Below are 9988 nucleotides of genomic sequence, written 5' to 3' on the forward strand. Positions count from 1 at the left end.
AGAAAGAAAGAAAGGAAGGAAGGAAGGAAGGAAGGAAGAAAGAGAAAAGTAGATAGATGGTGGAAGGAAGGAAGGAAGGAAGAAAGAAAGAAAGAAAGAAAGAAAGAAAGAAAGAAAGAAAGAAAGAAAGAAAGAAAGAAAGAAAGAAAGAAAGAAAGAAAGAAAGAAAGAAAGAAAGAAAGAAAGAGAAAGAAGGAAAGAAAGGCAGATAGATAGATAGATAGATAGATAGATAGATAGATAGATAGATGATAGATAGATAGATGGATGGATGGATGAATGGATGGATAGATGGATGGAAGGAAGGAAGGAAGGAAGGAAGGAAGGAAGGAAGGTAGATAGACAGATAGACAGACAGATAGATACTAGAATTCCTTCAGATTACAACTTTGGCTCAATTATACAACTTCCTAGGATAAAGAGAATACTTTTTTTCTCTGATTACTTATTTTACTTGTTTTTTTAAAAATAATGTTATTGATCGATATCTTTTGTTTTTTATGTCATCATAATTTTCCCCACTATCTTCCCCCTATTCCTCCCAGAGAGCCATCCCATATAACAAATAGTATTTTTTTACAGAAAAAAATTAAAAGAGGGGAAAATAGCACAACTGATCTATAAATTGAAGAAGTACAAAAACAAGTGCCATGGGTGACACTCATGTATCTCCCACTTCTATGAAAAGGTGGGTTGGGAATGTCCTCTAATTCCTAAGAGAATTTCTACTTTCACTAGTGTTTTTCCAGAAAAAGGAATCCGCAGCAATGATCTCTGGACTGCCACTCACTATTACTGCTGACTGTTTTGAAAGGAAAATTTTTCTTCCACAGGAGAGGAGGCAAAGAAGTGATTAGAAATAAAGTCAAGTCCCAACAGGAGCAGTAGCCCATCACTTCCCCCAATATAATTTGTATAACTGAGCCAATAACTCTTCAAATCTAACCCTCCTGCTAAAAATCTCACTCTTACAAAGATAAAACAATTTTAAATCTCGAGTCCTGGACTGCCCTACTCAACTCTTTATTCAATGTAATTTAGCAATTTGTGGATCTGTCCTAACATTTGCATGTTAAGTAGACAAAGTAAAATTGTACAAACAAAGAGTAGCCAAATCTTCAAAACACACAAATAATACTTCCCATGCCCTGGGGAAATAACAGTTTCAGTAATGGGCATTTGCCATCTTTGGAAAGAGAAAGAGGGAATGAAAAGGGAAAAGCAGATGAAGGATCCCCAGTCCTAGGTCTTCAGAACCCAAATGGATCTCAGCAGCCAAGATGCCCTCAACATCCTTGCCCCATCCTTGCACCATCTCAACAACCTTATGTCTGTTCTGAACAGGAAGCCCCTCTAATTGCCTCCATCGACCCCAGCTCCCAACGCTTTATTTCTTCTTTTCAAAGTCCAAAGAATGGAAAAGGTAGACTTGTGAGAGCCAGTCCCTCTACCAGTCCCAAAGTCAAAACAAAACTTTCAGGAGAATAGGGGAGGAGTATGATGGGAATTTCTTCCCAAATCAGCAGCTGTTCATTTCCAACATCCTGATCTCCTTAGAGACCCCTAGGGTAAGCATAGATAAAACAGAGCCACTAAGATTGGATCATCAGAGATTGAGACAGTCTGATTGCCATATCCCGTCTGTTCCCTTCTTTCTTCTTTCCCCAAAACTCAGCTATCCTTGGGTCAATATTTTTTCATACTGGTTTTTCTTAATTTAGGATAAGCATAATAGTATGCAGGCAATGCTAGGCACAGATGTGTATTGGATGAATGAATGAATGAACAATGAACGTTAGACTAAGACTCTGTCTCAAATCTCTCCCCTCTCTAATCTATCCTCCACTGCCTAAATCATATTCCTAAAGCACATCTGATTGTGTCATTTTAGAAATTCCAGTGGTTCCTCATTATCTCTAGAATCAAATGCTAACTTCTTTATTGGAACATAAAAGTCTTCACAAACTGGCTCAAACCTATCTTTCCACACTTGTTTACATTACTCCTCTTCACATACTGTTTTCTAGTCAAACTGGTCTTCTTGCTATGCCTCACCAAAGATGTCCCTTCTTCTGTTTCCATTCCTCAGGCTGTTCCCTGTACCAGGTACATACTGGATCCTCAGACCCTCCTCCAAGAATCCCTGCATTCTTCAAAGCTCTGCTCAAATGCCGCCACCTACACAAAACCTTTCCAGAGTCCCCTGCTGCTAATGCCTCCTCTCCTCTTGCCCTCATCACCTTGTACTGATTTCGCACATATTTTTAATATACTTACATGTATACATGTTAGCACCTCCAATAGAATGCCACCTCTTGCAGGACAGGAATTATTTTTACTTTTTTCTGCATATCCCAAGAACCTAGCATAGTGCCTGGTACCTTCTCTGAAACTTAGAGTTAGAGAAGTGACTAGAGCACTAAGAAATTATGTGACTTGTTCAGTCACACAGCCAGTGTGTGGCAGACATAGGTCTTGAACACAAGTCCTCCTGGTTCTAAGGTCAATTCTCTACCCACTAAACCAAATTTCTTCTCTAAGAAAGCAATAGGGGCAGCTAGGTGACTCCATGGATAGAGCAATGGCCTTGCAGTCAGGAGGACCTGAGTTCAAATCCAGCTTCAGACACTTATTAGCTTGTAACCCTGGGCAAGTCACTTAACCTTGATTGCCTCAAAAAGAAAGAAATAGCAGTTCACATTCCTATAGCACCTAAAAGTTAACCAAGCATTTTTCTTACAATGATCCTGTGAATTAGGCAGTATAAGAACTGAATATTCCCATTTGTCAGATGAGGATACTGACTCCCTCAAGGTCATGCAACTAGTAGGTATCAAAGCCAGAACTAACCCAGTTCTTATGACTACTAGACTAATATTAATTTCCATCATATCACACTGTCTCCAATTCTATTCCTTGTTGGTGGAGGATCCTTATGGGAATGGGAAATTGGATTAGAAATTATCAACGAGCTATCATTCTATGAGAGGGTCTAGAACAGAGCGGAGAACCTTCAGATTCGAGGCCACATGTGAACCTCTAGGTCCTCAAGTATGGTCCTTTGACTGAATCCAAACCTCACCAAACAAATCCCTATGATAAAAGAATTTGTTCTGTAAAACTTGGACTCAGTCAAAAGGCCACATCCAAGGACCTAGAAGGCCACATGAGGCCTCAAGGCTGTTAAGTTTCTCACCCCTGGTCTAGAGGAATAAGGAGCCCTAGGAAAGAGCCAAGACAGAAAGCAAGCCCAATTAGCAAATAAGCCCTGCCAACAACTCAGCTCCCAAACAGGCCACATAGTGATATGCATGGAATACTACTGTGCTCTAAGAAATGATGAGCAGCTTGGTTTAAAAAAAAAAACATGGAAAGACACATGAAATAATGAAGAGTGAAATGGGCAGAAGCAAGAAAACATTATATACAGTAACAGTAATATTGTGAACGACTAAGTTATTCTGAGTATTATAAATACTCAAATAAACTACAAAGAAACTATAAAGGAAGATGCTAGTTACCTCCAGAGAAAGAACTGATAAATAGAAGTATGCACAGTATGGTTTTGTGGGTGTGTGTGTGAGTGAGAGACAGAGACACAGAGACAGAGAGAGGGGAGAGAGAGACACACACAGAGAGAGGAGGGACAGAGAGAGAGAGGAGAGACAGAGAGAGACAAAGAGAGGAGAGAGACAGAGACAGACAGAGGGACAGAGAGGAGAGAAAGAGACACAGAGGCAGAGAAATAGAGAGGGGGGAGAGAGACAGAGAGAGAGGAGAGAGAGACAGAGAGGAGAGAGACAGAGGAGTGAGAGAAAGAGACAGAGAAAGGAATGAGAGAGAGAAAGAGAGAAAGAGAGAGGAGAGAGACAAACAGAAGAGAGACAGAGAGAGAGAAGAGAGACAGACAGAGAGGACAGAGACAGAGAAAAAGAAATACTAGCCTTCTATAGTACAGGGTGGACAGGGAGGGAAAGAGACAGTTTAGAATTTAAAATAGAACAAAAAAAATTAAAATTAAAGTTTTTTTTTAAGATAGTGTTGTGCAATTAAATAGTACTGAATCTGGAATCAGAAGGACTGGATTCGAATCCCACCTTTCATACATATTACCTGTGAGCAAGTTATTTAATCTCTCTGGGCATCAGTTTGCTCATCTGTAAAATGAGGGGCTGGACTAGATGGCCTCTAATTTCCCTTCCAAATCTAAAAGTCTATGATTCTAAGATGTCTGATTCTTTTTTTTTTTTTTTTTGGAGTGGGGAGGGAAGGGCAATTGGGTTTAGGTGACTTGCCCAAGGTCACACAGCTACCTAAGTGTCAAGTGTCTGAGGCCAGATTTGAACCCAGGTCCTCCTGACTCCAGGGCCAGTGCTCTATTGACTGCCCCACCTAGCTGCCCCAAGATGTCTGATTCTTTTTTTTCTTTTTAGAAGCTACTTAATTTAATTTATTTTATTTTTCTTAATCAAATGTTTTATTAACTTCTAGTTTACATCATTCATTTCCGCAAGATTTTGAGTTACAAATTTTCTCCCCGTTTTTCCCTTAGTCCCACCACCCCAAAATAGCAATTCCACTGGATATCCCCTCTTCTGATCTGCTCTCTCCCCTATCTTCTCCCATACCCCCTCTGACTTTCCATTAGGGCATGGTGGATCTCTATACCCCAGTGCCTGTATATCTTATTTCCCAGTTACATGGAGAATAATATTGATAATAGTATATATATATATATATATATATTTTAAACATTTGATTTTAAAACTTTGAATTCTAGATTCATTTCCTTCCTCCCTTGTAACCCTCCCTTACTGGGAAGATAAGCAATTCAATATAGGTTGTACATGTGTAGCTTTGCAAAACATTTCCATAGTGGATATATTGTAAAAGACTGACCATATTTCCCTCCCTCCTATCCCACCTTCCACTTGTTCTATTCTCTACTTTGATCCTGTCCCTTTTCAAAAGTGGGTGCTTCCAACTTCCCTCCCCCGCAGCTGCCCTCCCTTCCATCTTCCCCCCTCTTATCCCCTTCCCCCCTACTCTCCTGTAGGGTGAAATACCCTATTTAGTGAAGATGTCTGATTCTTAAAGGACTCAGAAATCTGACTCAGGGAAACGGTTTGCCCAATGAGATGACTCAGGAGAGAAAAGGGAAGTTTGAGTTGGTCTCTTATGGAGCCATCAAGGTTGGAACTCTTTAGGAGGATTTTCCAAAAGGACAAAACACATCTTTCTCATGGAGTATCTAGGCCACCTGTGTGTGAACATACTAAGAGACGAATATACTGCAGGCATCACGGGAAAAGATGGTAAAGGGTAGAAACAGCACAGGAAGAAAAGCAGGGGATAAGGCCACACAACTTAATGATCAAGCAACTGATTTCTTCAAATTCCTGGTAAGTACCTTAAGTCTGGCGACAATAAGCAGATGTTACTGAACATCCAATTCATGTTTTTCAAAGGTTCCTCCCTCCTCTCCCCATTTCCATCTCAAACTTAGCCTGTCTTCTCTCTCACCTCTCTATGAACAATACTGAGAGGACCCTTCTTCCAGTATGTTTTCTAGGACCTTAAATCGCACAGAGGATCATAGTTCTACAGCTTAAAGGGGCCTCAGAAGCCAGTTACTGGTCCAACCCTTACATTTTACAAATAAGGAAAATGGAGTCAAGTAAGGCTACATAACTTGCCCAAGGTTACACAGGGAATAAACATCAGAGATGGGATTTGAACTCAGGTCTTCTGAGTCAGGAGCCAGCACTCCTTCTACTGTATCTGTGAGATCTGCTCCCCTTTCCAAGACCTTCACCCCCTCATGGCTGACAGCAGTTCTCTAGACCATAGAGTGCAGACTCCATCTTCTTCCAAGAGAAGGCAATCAGCAAGTAGTTGAGAAGAATTTTCCAACTCTCTTCTTGGTTTAGGGGATAGGCCAAGCTCTTCAGTCAAAGAGGTTCTCCTATCAGGTTATTTTCAATAGTTTACTTTTTTTTTTCCTTTCCTTTGGAGGGGGAAGGCAAGACAATTGGGGTGAAGTGACTTGCCCAAGGTCACACAGCTAGCTAAGTGTCAATTGTCTGAGGCCAAATTTGAACTCAGGTCCTCCTGACTCCAGGGTCGGTGCTCTATTCACTGTGCCACCTAGCTGCCCCTTCAAAAGCTTCTTAACAGCCCGGTTGTATCTGATTGCAATATAAGAGATCCCTGGAGTTGCCTGCAGACCTTGGAGAGAAATTCAGCTTCCATGAGGTCCAAGCCCAATGTGGAGACCAGTTGAGTAGTGCTTGGTCAAGTCTTTGTCAACTCGGTGTGGGCATAGCCGTCTGACTCCCTGTGATAAGGCAACAACTTGGCATTCTTGACTGAAAGGGAAAACAAGGGACTTCCTTAAGCAGTCCTACATCAAAAACAACAATCAACATTTACTAACTCCTAGACAAAGGACAATGAGTGAGACTATTGGCCCCAAAGAGCATGATTCCTGCCCTCAGGGAGTTTACAATATAATTGAGGAGCCAGGGTATGTATGCAAAAAGAAAGCTATATAAGATAGTTAAAACACTGAGGCCAGCCCTAGAATTAGGCAACAAGGTCAGGAAATGTCATCTTTCTGAAGAGGAAGCTAAAAAGAGTCCACCTAAAATGGATAATCATAAAAGCTCACATTTGCATGTCCATTTACATTTATTCATTATATTGCTTCCACATTTAAGTGCCTACTTTATGCAAGACACCACACTAAGTGTTGGGAACATAAGGACAAAAAAATGGAACAGTCCATGTCATGAAGGAACTTTCTTCTTTTTTTTTACCACAATCCTATGAAGTAAGTAGAGTATTATTATCTCCATTTTATGGATCAGGAAACTGAGACTCCAAAGAAGTTAGTCCATCATACAGCTATTAAATGAGAGAGCTGGGACTCCCACATTGGTCTCTTGACTAACATTCTTTCCACTACATTATTTCTCAGATAGATTGAAAGTTAATTACTCCTTAGTCATTAATTACCTTTGGATAAATTGGTGCCTCCAGATTCCAGCCAGGAAGAATGAATTTGTCCACTAAAAACTAAAACAGGATTTCCAGGTGTCTCAGAGAGTTAAGCACAAACATTGGGGTGGTATTTCCCATGGAGTCTACTAGGAAAGCTGATGAGTGAAAATGTATAAATGCGCCTCCAGAACTGACCAGCAGGGAAATATATTGTATCTGGCAGACAGCAATATTCAGGCCTCTAGAAAGATGCACTCTTTAGTGAAGCTGAGATAATTCTACAGGCTCTGCTCCAGCCTAGATAAAATATCCCACAAGGTTATCCAGTTTCCTCTGCTCTAATTCCAGATTTATCATGGGAATAATTGAGTCATAGGAATTAGAACTGGAAGGCATTGTAGAGATCATGTAGTTCAACCCTCTTATTTTACAGATGAGGAAACCGAGGCACAGAGGGGTAAAATAAATTCTCACAGGTAATACGTAGCACAAGTAAGATTTGAACTTAAATCTTCTGACACCAAATCCAGTGCCACCCAATCAGACAACCTTCTGATTGCCATATAGTTTCCTAGACATTGCAGAAAGGAGATGCCCTTTATAGAAGATGTGAGTATTCCAGTCATTGAAAGATAACATGGTATAGTAAAAAGAAGAGAGTACTTGCATTTGGGAGACATCTGGATTAAAATCCTGCTCCTGACAGGAGCCAGTTGTATGACCCTAGGCAAGATCCTTAAGTTCTCTGACCCCAGGTTCCTCAACTGTAAAATGGGGAGAATTTTATTTTTAGTAATAATCTAATGGGCTTGTTATGAAGATCAAATGAAATAATGTATGCAGGCTGCTTTGTAAACCTTAAAGTCTCATTTTTAAGATGAGCTATCATTATTATTGTTGAAGCCTATCTTTCATAATTGTTGTTGTTCATCCTTTGTTTTTGAAGAGGACCAGTGACATCATGGGATGTCTTGACTTACATGGAAATTGGATTTAAATGAGGCAGAGTTGCACAGTCATCCAGAGTCATCAAAGTCTAGTAGCAAGACAGGATGATTGACGATGACCTGGGATGCAATGGATGACCTTGGCATCTTTGATGCTTGACCAAGCTCTAAATTCTCCACAGCTCCTACTTCATCTGCCTTCATACCCATTGAAACAGATTTTTCTCATCCATCCATTCCACTGGGGGAAAGTCTTCATATGCTTGAGGTAGATATCCATCTAACTCACTGATAGTTTGGAGGCCTGTCAGTTACCCTCAACCTATTTTAGCCTGTCTCCCAAGACAATTTGCCAGGATGTGGCTACTGCACAGGCTACAGTTCTTGGAGCCATGAGTGAGAGTTGGGTAAAGGTGGGCACCAAAGGTGGATGTTGAAGCATATTTTTATGGTAATCTAATTGACACTGTGCTTAATTGGTTCACTGTATTTTTATTTATTGTACATTGGGACTCAGTGCCCAATTATACCTCAGTGACTCAATTATACCTCAGTGACTCAATATATCCAATATATCAATATATCACATAACTGCAGAATTGAGGCTCAGACTAAGCTTATACTTGTGGTCACCCTTAACAAAGTATAGTCAGTCCAATACTGAGTTCCAGTCAGAAATAGCCAAGTAGCCTTTCCCAACCCCTCTGATCGTTTAATGTAGAAGCTGCTAGGTCCTGTGTGATCCTGACTGTAGTTCCACAATATTTGAATTGTTTCTTTCTGGCTTCTTGCAGTATTTTCTCCTTGAGCTGATAATTCTGGAATTTGGCTACAATATTTCTTGGAGTTTTCAATTTGGGATCTCTTTCAGGAGGTGTTTGGTGGATTCTTTCCATAGCTATTTCACCCTCTGGTTCTAGGATCTCAGGGCAGTTTTCCTTGATATTTTCTTGGAAGATGTTGTCCAAGCCAACTAATCTTGAATAACCATCAGACACTGCAGTTTATTCTAAAGATCTACATGGCATGGACCACAAGAATTACCAGAGTACAACAGTATCAGCAACAGTGTGTGATGATCAACTATGAATAACTCAGCTCTTCTCAGCAACACAATGACCCAAGACAAGTACAAAAGACTCGCTATCCACATCCAGATAAAGAACTGATGAACTCAGAATGCAGATAGAAATGTATTTTTTTACTTACTTTATTCTTTTTTGTGTTTTTTTCCCTTTTAATCTGTTTCTTCTTTCACAATTGTGATTAATATGGAAATATTTTTAACATGATAGCACATGTATAAACTATATCAAACTACCTACCATTTTCAGAAGAGGGGAAGGGAGGAAGGGAAGGATAAAAATCTGGAATTCAAAATCTTATAAAAATGAATGCTATACTGTTTTCATTTTTTTGTCATTTTTTTTTCTTTCTAATGGTTTTTCCCTTTTGTTCTGATTCTTCTTTCACAACATTACTAATGCAGAAATATTTTTATTATAATTGCACATGTAAAGCCTACATCAGATTGCTTGCTTTCTTGGGGAGGGAGAAAGGGAAGGAAGGAGAAAAAAAACTGCAACTCCAAATCTTATAAAAGTGAATGTTGTAAACTAAATAAACAAATAAATATTTTTTAAAATGAATGCTAAAAATTTTCTTGACATGTAGCTGGGAGGAGAAATAAATTATTATTCAACTTAAAGAAAAAGAATTACAGGAGTGCAGAGAAAAGAAAAATCATTTAGTACTGAGAAGTCAGCAAGGGTTTTATAGAGGCAGTGGACCTTGAACTGGGACTTGGAGTTAAGGGAGTTAGGACTTTATCCAGAAAGGTAATGGGGAACAAATGAAGGTTTTTAAATAGAAGAATAATATGAACAAAGTGATAATTTTGACAAAAAATTAATCTGGCAGCAATATATAAGATGGATTGGAGGGAAAATAAACTGTGATTGCCAGTTTAGAGACTATTGTGATAGTCCAGGCATGAAGTGAAGAGATTGGGGTGATTTTTAAAAAGTGGTAGGAAGAAT

The 9988-nt window shown here is 39.6% G+C and overlaps 1 long non-coding RNA gene across 1 annotated transcript in view; it reads left to right on the forward strand.

The window, feature by feature from the left end:
- Positions 1-9569, forward strand: part of LOC138162665 (uncharacterized) — a 10127-nt gene extending 558 nt beyond the window's left edge. Inside the window, exons 2-3 of the long non-coding RNA XR_011168690.1 lie at positions 583-688; positions 8870-9569. This is a non-coding gene — a long non-coding RNA (uncharacterized lncRNA). The remainder of the gene's footprint in view (positions 1-582; positions 689-8869) is intronic.
- Positions 9570-9988: the final 419 nt, after the last annotated feature.

This window comes from Petaurus breviceps, unplaced genomic scaffold (assembly GCF_028583685.1).
Source record: "Petaurus breviceps papuanus isolate PSGF00001 unplaced genomic scaffold, PetGlider_PUasm1.0 120, whole genome shotgun sequence".
NCBI lineage: Eukaryota > Metazoa > Chordata > Mammalia > Diprotodontia > Petauridae > Petaurus > Petaurus breviceps.